Below are 14,379 nucleotides of genomic sequence, written 5' to 3'. Positions count from 1 at the left end.
GCAGAGGGGGACTGGAGGGGCGATTCCTCCACTCGGTGACAGCAGGGAGCAGCTCGACCCCTCATTAGCAGGAGGCTGAAGAGCCCCGTCCAGGGCAGCCCCACTGAAATTGGTTGGCCGCAGCATTCCCCCAGAGCAACTTCTCTGGGGAACGTCCTGTCTCCTGTGCACACAGGCAGGGACATTGTGACTCCGCCTGGTAGTGCTTGCGAGGGGTGTCAGGGCAGAGCAGAAAGCAAAGGTCCCTGGGGAGACAAGACCAGGAGTCTCTGATGAAGCATTGGCTCCACTTACCTGCATATTGTCAGGCTCCGGCAAATTCTGAAATAACCAGAAACCAGAGGTCACAGAGGTCACACAACCAGGCACAAACCCCACAGGACACATGTCAGTGGAAAAGACACTGCAAAAACCAAAACCACAACTTACCCAGCTCTGCCAAGGGTCTCAGGAAGGAAAGGGGAGGAGAGCAAGTAAAGTCACGAGTCAGTTAGTACCATGGTTGCCAACTCTCTGTAACTCTACTGGTGTCCCATAAAATATACAGTAAAAACCACGGGCCCATAACATTTGTGAAAAACTTGAGTCCTCCATAAATAATTGATCCACAGGGAGCTTGATAGACAGGCAGAGCACAGCACTGTCCCCGGTGTCTGAGCGGGACCTGAGCGCCCTGCAGGGAGCTCTTGTCAGGGCTTTGGGGCTCGCAGGAACCTGCCTAGACCTCTCCTCTCCCCCAGCCTCATGCTGCTGCTGGGTCCAATGGCTTGCCCCCTGTGTCTCTCAGATGCCCACCTCAGAGGTACGAGGAGCAGGGTGGCGTGGCTGGCAAGAAGCTGTAGGACAGAAGCAGGGGCCAGAGTGGGTGGAGGTCTGTGCCAGAATGGGGGTAGCAGCGTTGGTGAGGTACACTAGGACGTGGACTAGGGCGGGGTGTTATGCCATGTGGGGCATGGTTAGGGGTGTCAGAGTGTGGGGGTGATTAGGGGCCCCCTGGGGTGGGGGCATCATATCGTAATACCACTGCTGCCATCAAGCAGGATTGGCAATCCAAGAAATTTTTTTCCATTTAAAATCTTCCAACTTCATACTGAAAACCAAAGCTTTCTGCTACACTTGGTGTTGATCCCCTACACATGAATCCCACTCTTGTCACTCCCTCCCAAGGCCTGGCAGAAGGGCTGAATTTACATTATGTGAAACACAGATCAGTAAAAACATATGTCTTTAAAGAAAGGGTGTCATATCAGTAAAAGCTTTGTAGATGGTCAGTAAAAAAAAAATAAAAAGGTTTGAGGTGGAAAGACTGGTCAATAGCCATGATCTTTACTGACAAATCTGCCCCCATGCTGAACACACCCCACATCAGCTTCAGTGGACATGCTGACTGAGTTCAGACTGCAGGATTGGGACCACAACCCTTTGCCTTTGGATACTGCTTTGTAGCCCCTGATCCTGAGATCTCCCCATCCCCTCTGGGAAGTGAGAGGAGCTGCCCCAGGGACATCACTCAGGTGCAAGGAAACATTGGGAAGAAAGCCCTGAGCTATCCCCAACTCAGCCCTTTGGGCAGAGACAGGGCAGACTGACTAGAGCGGGCCCTGCCCACACACCCAAGCAGTCCTCAGCAACAAGGGGTGCTCAGCTGGTGCGAACAGCACCCCCCGCACCAGCACTATGCCAACTGCCCCCATCCTGATGTGGGGGTGTGGGACAGTGTGTGGGACTGGACCCTTTCATACAGAAGTGTCCTTGTCACAAGACCTCCCTGGAGATGGGGAGGGACGCGTGGCTGGGTACCAGGGTTTTGCCAGTGAAGTCAGGGGGTCAGGGGGGCAGTAAAAGGCACTTACCTTTCATTGCTTCATACTTTGCTGCAACGTGAAAGAGAACGAGAATTAACCTGGAGTCCCACAAATTCCCTGGCCCGGGCCCAGGTGCAGCAGCCTCTCCCCACCCGTGGTCATGGACAGACACTGCAGATCTGTGCTCCAGGCATCAAGCCGAGTCCAGCCCAGGGCCATGCGCTGTGTGGGCAGGACCCGGCTCTGCTGTCCCGGCTGCCTTGGGCACATCCTCTTCACCAGGCTCTGCACAGACACCCGGGCACCGGGCTCAGCTGCCTGGCTCCAGGACGCCCCACCCCTTATAGCACCTCTCCAGCAAGGTGACTTGTCCTCACTGGGCTGCCGGGCACTCCCCTTCCACCCTCCCTGCCTGCCCTTCCACCACCTCTGCCAGGGCGCCTGCCTCCTCTTCCTCCCTCTCTTGTCTTCTGGGGGTTTCTCCAGAGCTCTGCCCTCAGTTGCCCTTCTCCCCTCACACTAATCATCACTTCACATCATCTTCATCTGGCATTGCGTGCTGACAGCTCTCAAATCCACCTCCTGGCCCGGGGGTGCATCCTACCCCCTCTCCCCTGCCACCAGCCCCAGCCTGGCTGGGCTCACTAGCCTGTGCTCTAGGCTGTTTCCTGCTCACTGCAGGTGGAGGGAGGCTGAAGAAAACTCCTCCTTTCCCCTCCCAGCCCTCCTCTCTCACTGCACACAGCAGCACACTCAGCCCCACAATCTCAGGGTGTCTCAGACTCCTCTCCTTTTGCTTTGCAACCCTCCACCCCAGCCCCTCTCACTCCTGTTCCCAAATCCTGCTCCTCCATGGCCTCATGATCCAGCCTCCCCTAAATCCTGACAGCCCAATTTCTCACCACCCTCCTCTCAAGCTACACCTAATCCAGCCCCTCTAATCTGTGCCCCCCATATGCATCCTGCCCCTTAGCCCCTGGCTCCTGGAGAGACAAGCCCTGCCCCTGGGGCTCCCACGCAGCACTGCACAGGGGTGGGACAGAGCAGCAGGCTGGGGGTGCTGGAGGATGAGGTTTCTTGGGGAGCTCCTCAGCACACATCACACACAGCTTCTCCAAGGAGAGCCCTGAAGGCCTGCTGGGACACCAGCTGCAAAACAGGAGACCTCCCCCTTCCCTCCATAGGGAAATCCATGAAGAAAAGTTACCTTTGTCTGCACGGCGCCTCTCTGAAACAAACAGCAGGAGAGACGTGTTACACAGATGGAGACTGGACACAGTGATGAAGAGCACCAAGCAATGGCCTTTCCACTGTACCTATACACACAGGGGCTGTCCCTCACTGTCCCCCTTGGCCACAGCACACCTGGGTCCCCAAACCCACTGCACTCAGCCTTGGTGAGGCTGCAGCTGGAGTACTGCATCCGATTCTGGGCTCCACAATTCAAGAAGTATGTTGAGACACTTGAGAGAGTCCAGAGGAGAGCCGTGCACATGATCAGAGGGCAGGAGAATAGGCTGTATGAAGAGAGGCTGAGAGCCAGGGGACTCTTCAGCCTGGAAAAGCACAGGCTCAGGGGGGGCGCGGGGGCAGCTTATAAGTACATGAGGGGTTTGCATCAGGATGTGGGGGAACATCTGTTCACCAGAGCGCCCCAAAGAAAAACAAGGACCAATGGTCATAAACTCCTCCAAGACTGTTTTCGGCTGGATATAAGAAAAAAAAGTCTTTACTGTCTGTGCCACCAAGACCTGGAATAGACTCCCTCCAGAAGTGGTGCAGGCACCTACTTTGTACTCATTCAAGAAATGTTTGGATGCTTATCTTGCTGGGATCCTTTGAACCCAGCTGACCTCTTGCTCCGGGGCAGGGGGGTGGACTTGATGATCTTTGAGGTCCCTTCTAGTCCGAAAGTGTATGAAATCTCTGAAACCCTTTGCCCCTCCAGATGGGGTGAAAGGAGTTGTCAGCAACTTATGGGGGAAACACACTGCAAGGGGGGTGTAATCAGCCCCCTCCCAGAGTTACACACCAAGGAAAGCTCAGGGGAAACTGAAAAGAAGCTGCTGCAGGCTGGAAATGTAGATACAGTCCCTGAACATCCTGATCTCTGCCCTGCTGTGATCAGGACAGAGCTCTTGGTTGCTTCAGCTGCAACCTAATTCCTGTCATCCTTTTGGGACTGTGGAGTCATTTAGTACTAAACCAAGTGCTGCCAGTACTGTGCAGTCCCAGAGATGCACGGTTACTTTTTTTTGACAAGCTCTGGCAATGTAGTTCATCACTATGGTGATATAGTGTTGGCATCATGGTTTGTGCCCACTGATGCTATGTCGTACTGACAAGCTACGTCCCCCTAGCTCATTGCTTCAGTGACGTAGTGTCTTGTGTACACGCGCGTACTGTCACACGCACGTAAGGGGATGGGCCGACACAGACAGGTTTGCATCAGCTTCCCTGCGCACCATGTCCCTGCTGCCTCGGACTGACCTGCTCCAGGGCATGGTGCAAACTGCCCCACTCTTCCCTATCCCCTCCAGGACCTGCTCTAAAGGTCTCTTCCAAAGGAGCCATCCCCCTGCCCGGTCCCCTCTGACTCCTGCCCTTATGGCAGGGCTAGTTGAAGGTGATGCTATACTGGAGAGAGACTGGCCCAGGGGGGCTGGTTCCCTGCTCATACTGAAGGGGGGAGTTATCTCCCAAGTCAGCTTGGCCAAGACTGTGGGCTGGTTGGTTCCAGTTACTGGGATCATCGGGCATCTTTTACCCAATAAATTCTTGCCCCTGCAGGTGCCCAAGGTGTTGGTTGGGCCATTGTCTCTCCTGCTCTGGGCCAGACTGTATGCTCTCTATCTTGGTGGTTTTTTCCCACTATGGGAACCTCTCCCCGGGGTCAGAAGTGTTTGTGTGATGCAGGGGAGCAGGGCCTGGATGGCTTTTGTTGTGCACCCTTCTGGCTAAACATCAGTTGTGTGACTGCCTGTGGCCACAAGGCACTGCAGTCAGGGGCCCACGTGGGCCCTTCCACTCTTGTGTCCCTTTGTCCTCATCCCTTTCCTGCTCTTTTCTGTGTCCATCCACTGAGCTGACCTCGAGGCTTCTGGAATGGGACTGAGGAAGATGAAGTGGGTCAGCAACGGGAGGCATGGACCTGGGCTGGATACCAGGTGGGTCCATCCTAGGCCAACCCCTGGCCTTGCAGCTAGTCCCTGCCCCTAATTGTGAGGACAATGGAGAGTAGCTGCCCCTGGGACCAGGGTAGAAGAGACATGTCCATGAGGGGATGGGGCAGAGGGGCCTTTGTCCAGCACATGCTCATGTCAGCCTGGGCGTAGTGAAGGAGGTGCGGATGGACCTGGGGGCCTGCCCTGGGATACAGTCCAGCAGGACACGGAGGCATCGTCATGCCTGACAGTCACTGCTCAGCACAGCTGGAGCGAGAGCAGCTGGGCCCAAGCACCAGTCCTGTATGAGAATGGCCTTGCATGTCCCGAGTGCGATTTCTGTGTTTCCGCAATTGGAGACTCCGGGTCAGGTCACAGCCATTGGCAACCCTAAGACCCTGCTCTCACCCACAGGCTCCCTGGAGACCAGGGAGCAAACCAGCAGGAAGCCCCCACAGTGCACGAGACACACTAGCACACCAGCATGCGGTGCAGCCCGTTCTTGTGGGGCGATCTCAGGCCGAGCAGCCCTAGCTTTGAGGAGAGAATTGAATTTGGGAGAAACACTTTTTTATTTTTTAAATGAAAAATGTTCATGTCCCAAATCAAATCAGTCAAATCAATTCCAAATCCATGAGTCATCCAAGAACCACATGAAACCTTGCTACCAGCAAGCATCTCCACCCCTGCCTGGGGTGTCAGATACTTCCAAATCCTTTGACAGGCATCCTCCGTGCAGGCCCACACCAAGAGGATTGGGGTTTGGATGTCCCTGAGTTTTGCTTGCCCTCAGCTGTATGGCCACAGAAGAAAGTGAGGGAGGAGTCTCCCATTTCCATAAAGTCCTTGTATAGCTGAGATCTTCCCACTGGAAGACAAAGTGGGAGACTAACTATGCATTACATCCGTCAGGGTACTGCCTCCTGCCAAGAAAGTGGTTGTCTCCTGCAACTAGGAAAACCACTTCCATGGTAATGGTGTTTCCCTGCAACAGGAAAAACACATTAATAGGCTCCCAGCACAGAAATCCTCCCTCGTCATCCATGTTTCCAGCTGAGCAGCACAGATCTGGTGGGACAGCTCGCTGCAGTGTCATAGTTTCATAGTTGGTAGTGTCCGAAGGAACCTCAATAAATCATCGAGTCCAACCCCCTGACCCGTGTAGGAAAGAGCTAGGTGTTTGTCCAGTCTCCTCTTAAAAACCCCCAAGGTAGGGGAGAGCACCACCTCCCTTGGGAGCCCGTTCCAGATTCTGGCTACCCTAACCGTGAAGAACTTCTTCCAGATGTCCAACCTAAACCTGCTCTGTGTATTTGTGGCTGTTGTTCCAGGTTAGTCCAAGGGGTGTCGTGGCAAACAGAGCATCTCCTATTTCTTGCTGCCCCCCTCCCCACCGATGAATTTGTAAATGGCCACAAGATCACCTCTCAGCCTTCCCTTGCATAGGCTGAAGAGATCCAGGTCCCTCAATCTCTCCTTTAAGACCTTACCTGCAGGTGCCTAACCATATGAGTGGCTCTGCTCTGGACCCTCTCAAGGTTATCCACGTCCCTCTTGAAGAGCGGCGCCCAGAACTGGACGCAGTACTCCAGCTGCAGCCTGACCAGTGCCAGATAGAGGGGGAGCATCACCTCCCTGGACCTGCTCATCATGCGCCTGCTAATACGTGATAAAGTGTGGTTAGCTTTACCGATCACTTCATCACATCGGCAGCTCATATTCATCTTGGAGTCAGCTATGACTCCGAGATCCCTTTCTGCCACTGTGCTGCCGAGAAGGTCATCCCTCAGCCTGCAGGTGTGTTGGTGATGCCTTCTCCCCAGGTGCAGCACTTTGCACTTGCAGTGTTCGGTTTGGGCTCTTCACCGAGCTCCAGGGCTGTGAATCCACGTGGCCCCTTTCCTGGCTCAGATGTGGGGTCTGGCCTGCTCAGAGACTTCTCCCACAGCTTCAGTCCATCCCGGTGCTTGGAGCTCCTCTCAGAGCAGTGGATGGAGCCCCCGTCCATCCTGTCCTGTCCCATCTCCGAGGAGCTCACCTCTCCACACAGTCACCCCCCTTTCTTACGTTACCTGTCACACGGTGCTGCCGCCAGAGGCAGAAACTGCCCAGGAGAACGACAAGGGACAGAATCACGGCCAGAGCCACCGCCCATGGGAAATAGGGACCTGCAGGAGAAAGTGGCATTCACGTGGCAGCCCTGTGTGAGCAAATGCACAGGGCTGGGGGCAGCAGTAGCTTTCCCTGGGATCCTTCTCATGGATTTCAGGCCAGCAGGCCTCCCCCATGCTTGATGCTTAGCACACTGGGAGCCCAAGCTAAAGACCAGCTAATGCACCTACTGTCCTGCCCCTGCCTGGAGGCAGCAGAGTGGTCACTGCAGGAATAAACCAGACCCAGCAGCACAACCCCTGCAAGCAGAAGCCTCTGCCAGCTGGAGGCAAGAGAGATAGTGACCTCCCCTTCCTCAGGGCATCATGGGACCCTCATGGGAAGTGGCTCCTCATCCAGCAGGTCAGCAAAGACAAACAATGTCCCTTCAGTCCAGGGTTACAATACATCTGGGTTTTCCCAGACACGTCCTCTTTTGGGGTCCTCCCATCTCTGTCTGGGTCTTTTGTTTTTAATATCACCAAATGGCTGGGATTTGGGATTTTGCTCTGCTCAGCACCGAAGTTTCCCCCCCGCCAGCACTGGGCTGCAGCAGGGCAGGGGAGGCACCGGCTTCTCCGGCAGGGGAGGGAGCTGGGGAGGGGAGCGGGGAGCTGCGTGCCCTCCAGGAGACACTTGCAGGGCTGCGGGGAGCAGGGGGCTGCAGGTCGGGAGTGACGGGCACCGGGGCGGGGAGGCAGGGGACGGTGGGTCAGGAGCTCAGGGCACAGGCAGTGCCAGAGGACTGTGGGCTGGGAGTGATAGGCAGCTGCAGGGCTGAGGTGGCTGTGGCTTGGGAGCAAGGGGCAGGGCCAGGGCACAGTCATATCTCTGCCCCCCCGCAATCATATTATACCCCCTCCTTCCTGTCAGGTGCCCTCTTTTTTGAAACTGGAAATATGCTAGTCCTCCTTCAGTCAGAGGCTGAAAGCTGCGATCTGTGCCAGTGTGAGGTTGTCCTGAATCTCAGTGTGACCCCTCGTGCCAGGCGGCGCAGGCTGACCCCAGGGGCGCAATCAGGACTGAGGTGCTCGAGTGCCATCAATGCAGCCCACAGACACTGTCCCCTGCAGCGCTGCAGGCACCGAGCGAATGCTGGCCGGGGAGCCAGGCCCCCTTGTCTGTCCCAGCAGCTTGTCCCCAGGGCTCTGCCGACCATGTCCAGCCGTGGCCCTCGGGGGACTCCTGCTCCTGCTCGCTCACCCCAGCAGCTACCAATGGACCATGAGCAAATCTTTCCTCACTGTTCTCCCAAGGCCTTTGAACCTCTCATATCTCCTGGCTGCAGTAGACTTGGACTCAGTCAGACCTTGCACCAAAGGCGTCCCAGGAGAGTGTGTGCAGGTACCAGGAGCAGGCTGGGAGTGAGCCATAGTGTGGGCAGTGCAGGTCCAGGTGCAGGGTTATGGGGACGAATCCCAAGGAGCAGTGAGGTCTCTCAGGGGATGTCTGCGTGGTGCAGCACGGCCCCATGCTGGGATTGCTGTGCAGACTCTGTACGTGCAGCCCCAGACCCGGGAACATCCTGGCCCCCTCACACTGTGCCATGCCTGGGGGGCACTGCTCTATGTAGGGGGCAGGCGGCAACTCTGGGAGTCCTGCCCTGGGGTGAAACTTTCACAGCACAGGCTGATGGGAAGCCCCAAACTGCAGCCCCTCCCCTGTCACCCTATTAGCCTGGTCCTGCCTCTGGGCTTGCATCTCCTCTCTCCTTCCAGGGCCCTGTGCCTCGACTGAGTGAGGCACTCAGAGCTCAGGAGCCAAGACTTATGGGGTTCACCGTGAGTGACCATTATGTTAATGTGCACCCAGGGAAATGCACCCTGAGTCTCCTTGTGCACTCAGCCTGAGACACCTCCGAGGGTTTCAGAGTGGTGTCATGTTGAGCACCTGCCTTTGAATACCAGGCCCCGTCAGGTGACTCAGGTGGGGCACTCAAAGCTGAGGCACCCCCACTCTTAACTGGTTTCCTAAGGCACCCCCAGTCCTAAGTGGTTTCTGCCCTGGGTCCTCTGCGCACCAGGGCTGCTTTGACAGCTCCATGTGCTGCGCATGAATAAACTCCAGAGTAATGTGCCCCACAGTTTATTTGTGAGCATTAATTGCACATGTAGCACCACCCGGTGACTTTTTCAGCTAGAGAAAGCTACTGGCTAACTGGAAGAACTTCCCTTCGTTATACACATAGTCTGTGACACCATTGTCAATCTGAGCAACACGCTGCACCATGGCATCTGCTCTAAGGCAAAGGTGTGGTGTGGTCTGGACAGGGTGGGAGCCCTGGGGATATACACCCAGCTGTTGTACCACAACTCCTGCACCTGCCGTCTCAGTCCCAGCGGGGTCCCTCAGCCCTTCACCTCCTCCCAGAGCAGAGAAACCCAACCCATGCTCAGCCTGGCACCCCAGCCCCTCCTGGAGAAGCTCCAGTGCAATTTTGCCCTGCTGCACACAGCTCGGTACAAGCAGTCCTCAGCGCCCTGGGTGGGAGCAGCGTATGGGAGACGGTCATTTGCTGTACTGATCTACAGTCACTGTGCTTGCTTGCTTCCCTCCTCAGACCTGCTGAAGATGCTCTCAGGGAGCAGGCACCAACTCTCACTAGCGTAACTGGGGCCTGATTCTGCCTATTCCTCCACCCCTTCTCCCTCTCTCTCTCAGCCCCTCTCCATCCCCTGCCTCTGCTCTCTATGCCACCTCTGCCAGCATGGCAGGCACCAAAACTGCAGGCACCGGAGGCTGAGAGAAGACTCTGGGTGCTGACAAGTGAGTAAGTGTCACCTCCCCCTGAGCCCAACAGCCCCATTCAGGACACTGCGGGCGGGAGCAAACAGCAGAGGCACTGACCTGTCACCTGCAGCTCCAACAGAGCGTCACCTGAGGAGTCATTGGACCGGACGAAGCAGGTGTACAGCCCATGGTCAGAGCGTCGGACGCTGCGTATTCTCAGAGAGACGCTCCCATCGCTGAGGTCGTCCTTCACAAGTTGAGTCCTGCCCCGATATGCAGGCATCTGCTGCCCATCCTGATCCTGTCCATCTCGTTACAAGTGCACGTAGGAAGAGAACCCAGGCCGGAGCCACCGCACCTCCATGCTCTCAGCGCTCATGGGGGGCAACAGGTGGCAGGGGAGGACAGCATCCTCTCCCATGGTGACAACAACTGGCTGGCCTGGTCCAATCACTCTGAACTGGGCTGGGGAGCAGAGCAAGACACCAGAGAAAGGAAGAGTCAAGAACAACATCGGTGCAGCTGCAACAGGGCAGCAGAGTGTGAGCGTGGACAAGGGCAAACCTGCATCCCCGCAGCCTGGCTCCAACGGGCACAGTGCAGCATGGGAGCTCACAGCAGGGCCTGTCCCTGCTCCCATTATCATTGGGTCCATTTTCCGGTGCAGACACAGCCCCATAATGAGAGACGGGCACTGTAGGGGAGGGCAGCTGCCTGAGGCCCTATGCACTGAGGGGCAGCACCTCTTGCTGCCCCCAGGCACAGGGGAGGGAACCAGGGAGGTAGGGGCAGGGGGTGGGGCAGGGCTGGGGTTTCAGGCCACACCTTGTTCCAGGGGTCAGCAAGCCAGGCCTGGCACACAAGGCCATTTTGCTCAGCACGCCACTGCCAGCCCAGGCTCTAAGCAGCTGCTGCCACCCACGCAGCCCGGGCTGCTCCCAGCAGGAAGGTGGGAGGCTGCAAGCCCTGCTGCAAGCAGGCTGGGCTGCACTGGCTGGCTGCAGCCAGGAGGCTGCAAACAGCTGCTCTGGGCTCCAGCACGTCGGCACTCTGGCACCTGCCAAAGTAGACATTGTGGGGTTTTTGGCACTCAGGCCAAAACACATTGCCTACCCCTGCCTTAGTCCATGAGGCTGCAAGGGGTGTCTGAGTCCCAGGCAGGCTGCAGTTACATTTCAGAGGAGACAGACTGGTCAGAGCGGTGGAGCAAAGACTGAACATGTTCACCAGCTACTGAGAGCCAGGCCAGTGTGACAGACCACAGCCCAGGGGCAGTAAGTGCCAAGGGACAAGGTCTCTACAGAGCAGTGGATGCAGGGCAGGAAGGGACAGGAAGGAGCAGGCGTTGGGCTGGTGCAGGGAGGGAGGGTGAAGCGGACATGGCAAGTCAGCAGCTGGGAGATGCAGGCCTGCGGGGGTCCAGAGGGGGAGGGTCAGTGTCTGGCCTGGGCTGGGCCTGGGTCCTGTGGGGGCAGAGGTGGAAGCGGGTGTCAGGGTCACATCTTGGCTGTGTCACAGGGCAGCAGAGCTCAGTCAGAGAACAGCCGTAAATGCCACGAGGACGAGAGGCACCTACCTGCCATCGGATGGTGAATCTGGAGTGCAGCAAGGAGAGCGATGCAGCTGGGCAGGAAGGGGCTCCCTTTGGGGCCAGTGGGGAATGAGAAAACCTCTCTCTGCATAGTGATGTGGCCTGGGCAGCAAGGGAACACACAAATCCAACATACGTGTGCACAAGGCTGTGCCCACTGACCATGGCACCAGGACAGCTGGCAGGATGTGGGGTGCAGAGGGAAGGGGCTCTCCAGGAAGGCAGCCTCACACAGCGGTGTGGTTTACCCAGCAGCAGGACCTGGCACCTGTGCACACGAGCGCCTGCCCCACGGAGCTGCCCTGGTGCTGCAGCAGTGATGGGGGCTGGAGAGGTGCCTGCCCGGGACAGACCTGCAGGGACAGGGCTGGGGTGTCACCAGGCAGCTGGACCCCCATCTCTGTGCACCCTGAGGTGTGACTGACCCGGGCTGGCCAAGGGGTGAACGTGGCCAGGGAGCAGCCCTAAGAGCCCTGGCTCCTCCCCGTGCCTGCTGCGGAGGGGGTGGCAGCAGGAGCAGCTTCTGCTCCCCAGGGAGGGGCTCTGCCCTACCCCAGGGATGGCAATGACCCTGCGGGCACCACAGGAAGAACCGGTCTCCCGGGCACTGCCAGCTGGTCTCGGGGTGGGAAAAGTAACAGGGAAGTGCCAGCCAGGCCCCTTTCCCGCCTTTCCCTCCACACACATACTTGTCCCTTAGCAAAGATATTCAAGTTCCCTCAAAGACACAGCCCTCCAGGCTGCCAGAAAACACCAACCTCGGAGCCAGCAACTCCGCTCCCCAGAGCACTGACACCACGGGCCCCGTGCTCCAGGGACTGCTAAAACATCATCCTCAATGGCCTTTGTCCTGTCCAGCTGCCAGGGCCTCTGCTCCCAGCAATACCCTGAACTCCCTGCACTGTCCCAGTCTGTCCCCGGTGCAAAGGCCCCGTGTCCCTCCTGCACCCACACACTGACACCCTGAGGAGTTGCAGAGCAGAGCGGGGCTGCACCGCGCCAGGAATACGTCCTTTCTCTGTAAGGGTCACATGAAGTGCTGAGCTGAGAGAGCCGGTCTGGGCCTCTGCCCAGGGTGCTGTGGGCCCTCTTCCCTACAGACACAGAGATGGCTTGCATGAAAGCAAGGGACCCAAGGCAGCCAAAGCAGATCACAGCCTGTGCCTTAGTCCCCTGTGTCTGCTGCCAGGAGCTGGACAGGGGACTGAGCAACGGCCTGGAGGCAGTTCCCCCATGCAGAGCCCACATCTGCACGCACTGTCACAGCTGGCTGCCTGGCATCTGCTGCGGGGTGGAGAGGAGGATTTGAATCTCCAGTCTGAGGGAGCTGCAGCCCAGTGTCCCCGTCCCTGCTTCCAGCGCACAGCTGTCCCCACCGGGCCCAGCCCCAGCCCTGCGCCCCCATGGTTTTGGAGGAGGACGCACCAGCTGCCCGGTGGAAAGAGCGAGCTGGCCGCCGAGTGCTGGGCTCTGAGGCGCAGTCTCACAGAGGTGCCCACAACTGGGCTGAGCCAGGAGGTCCTGCATCTCCCTCTGCCCTTCAACCACATCCAGTACTCGTGGCCCCCATTCCCATTACTCTGTCCCTGTGCGTTGCAGGGCCAGGATGTGGAGCGGTTTCTCTCTCCTGTAGTCTCAGAGGCAGCAGCTGGCTGTGCATCAGCCCCTCCTGCCCCTGCCCATCAGTAGCCCCCACAGACCCCGCAGGGACAAGCTCCGGCACAGGCTGTGATGGGGGCACAGGCAGTGTCGCAGGGTGTGAGCCCTGGCCCTGGAGGGGCTGCGACAGGGGCTCTGCCCGGGGGGATTTGCCAGAGGGAGGAGAGGAGTCTCCCTCCAGGCTGGTGCTTTCCTCGAATGAGGTGCCAGGATATGGGCTCAGCTTGCCAGCTCAGTCCTGGGCCTCAGGGCTGACATGGCCAAGTGCCCAGCCCTGCCCAGGGCCCAGTGGGCACCGAGTGTGCTGGGAAAAGGGGCGGTGAGGGGAGAAGCCAGCAGAGATGCAGTGACCCTGTCTCATCACAGGCTCAAAGCCCACGTGTGGGGCACTGCGGTGGTGGGAGAAGTGGCTGCAGGAAGCACAGCTCTCCAGGGAAGGGGCCTGGGGTCACCGATACGGGGTCAGGGTCACTCACCTGCGTGTCCTCAGACTCTTCTAGTCCTGCAATCAAGAGCAGAGAGGTGAGGATTCACACAGCAGAGACACCACAGCAGGACCCAGCGCAGACACGGACAAGCCCTGCTGTCCCCAGTGGCCAAACCCCTGGGGCTGTCTGGAGCTGGGGCAAGGGGGGGTCGGGCTGCAGCATTTGCACTCAGGTCCCTGCAGCAGCCGGGGGAGAATTGAACCCCCACGACTCAGGGAGCCCCAGAGGGAAGGTGTCCTCAGCAGCACCAATCCTGCCCCACTGGCCTGGCCCAGAGGAGGGGTCATGGTCCTTTCTGGATGGGGAAATGTTGGCATCGCATTGCAGCCTACCAGGGGAGTCGGTGTCACCGTGGAGTCATCACTTCTCTGTGCCCTGGCGTCTGGCGCCTCAGTTCTCAGCCTTCCTTCCCGGCAGCCCAGACTTGCCCCTCTGCGTGTCTGGGTGCTTGTGTGTCCGACCGTTGTTATCTCACAACTACACACACGCCTGGGGCAGCTCCAGCCCGGCCCACCCACGGGCCTCGTCCCCACAGCACCCAGCTCGGCACGGTCCCACTGCAGATTAGGGCTGACGAAGCACCAGCTCCCCCTCGGCGTTTTCTGACCTGCGCCCCCGACACTCATCCCCTGCTGGGCTTCACTCACTGGGACAGGGATTTTACACCACCCTGAATCTCCCTGTGATCCCACCTCTCGCATCCAAGATGGACAGCAGATGCTTCAGCAATTCCCCCACCGCTGGGTCCAAGGACTGGCATTTACAGAAGTAAATGGTACCACGGTCACTTC

The 14,379-nt window shown here is 58.1% G+C and overlaps 1 pseudogene; it reads right to left on the bottom strand.

Annotated features, from left to right (window-relative positions):
* Positions 1–304: 304 nt before the first annotated feature.
* Positions 305–11,934, bottom strand: LOC132243753 (myelin-oligodendrocyte glycoprotein-like; annotated as a pseudogene).
* Positions 11,935–14,379: the final 2,445 nt, after the last annotated feature.

Source organism: Alligator mississippiensis, chromosome 11, assembly GCF_030867095.1.
Source record: "Alligator mississippiensis isolate rAllMis1 chromosome 11, rAllMis1, whole genome shotgun sequence".
Taxonomy (NCBI): domain Eukaryota; kingdom Metazoa; phylum Chordata; order Crocodylia; family Alligatoridae; genus Alligator; species Alligator mississippiensis.
This window is presented reverse-complemented; position numbering and strand designations above follow the sequence as displayed.